Source organism: Trichosurus vulpecula, chromosome 9, assembly GCF_011100635.1.
Source record: "Trichosurus vulpecula isolate mTriVul1 chromosome 9, mTriVul1.pri, whole genome shotgun sequence".
NCBI lineage: Eukaryota > Metazoa > Chordata > Mammalia > Diprotodontia > Phalangeridae > Trichosurus > Trichosurus vulpecula.
Window position 1 is genome coordinate 121868457 of NC_050581.1, and position 1220 is coordinate 121869676.

At 41.8% G+C, this 1220-nt stretch overlaps 1 pseudogene; it reads right to left on the bottom strand.

Annotated features, from left to right (window-relative positions):
• On the bottom strand, nucleotides 1-921 carry LOC118832230 (annotated as a pseudogene).
• Nucleotides 922-1220: the final 299 nt, after the last annotated feature.

The window sequence follows — 1220 nt, forward strand, 5'->3', positions numbered from 1 at the left end:
CTACAGTTCTTTAAAAACACCCACCAAAGCAGGTCTCAAGGTTGGCCCACGTAGCTTATACCCAACTTTGGTTACTAGTGCAATGGTGCCAGGCTCCTTCCCCTCTACTGGAATATGGAACAAGGCTTCGTGTTCATAGGGATCAAATTTGGTACCAACAGGATCTAGTTTGAGCAAGCCATGCTTTTTGAGCACTTTTTGAATCTGGACTTCAGTCATGACAAGACCCTCATATAAGTTCTTCAAATGAGGGTTTTCTTCCTTTATTTCCTCTTCTGGGACACTTGCTGTTGCCTTTTCCAAAATGGCAGCAGCTTCTAACAAATCTTTACAAAAACCTCGAATACCATATAATTTTACCTCTTCTACCAATTTCTGGTTCCACTGCCATAAATTCTCCATATCTTCTCCAAAGTTTTTTTCAGCTGTTCTTCTAATTTGACCTTCTCTTCAGTTAGAGTCTTCTCTGTAATGGTACTGTCTGTCCTCTGTTCATTTTGACTTGAGTCATCTTCTAAGTTCTGGCCGTTATTTTTCTCTTTTGCTGCTGTACAGAGCAGCCTAGAAGAGGTCTGGAGCTAGAGGGTGATCGCTGGGAAAGTCAGTCGCCCTAAACCTGAGCACTGTGCCGCCAAGGCCACCCCTCAGCCCTGACTCGTACCGGATACTCTATTTATTGTCATTTTCAAGAAACTAGTGACGGTGAAGAGACTCCTGTATGAAATAGTCTGGGATCAAGGCAACAGTACTCAATTTCTCAAACACACCCAGTCTGACATCCACCTCCTCCTTAGTTCTACATATTATTCCTCTGTAACGCTTATTCAAAATACACATACTAATGCAATAGGCGGCCCAGTCAATTTGAGGAATGTATGTTTCGTCCACTTTGTCCATCTGGATTAGACCAATATCTTTCATGTTGCTTTTGATTTCACTGAAGAGACCTTGTGGTATTCCAGGAGCTTGTGTACCTCAGTACCTGCTATGCACCAGGCACTGTACTAAACCCTGTAGACATAATAAGAGGCAAAAAGACAGTGTCTGCCCTCAAAAAGCTCACAGACTAATGGAGGAAACAGCAAACAAACAAATATGCACAAACAAGCTATACACAAGATGAAGAGAAAAATAATTAAAAGAGGAAAGGCACTAGAATTAGGCAAGGTTGAGAAGGCTTCCTGTAGAAGATGGAATTTTTGTTGAGATTCAAAGGAAGA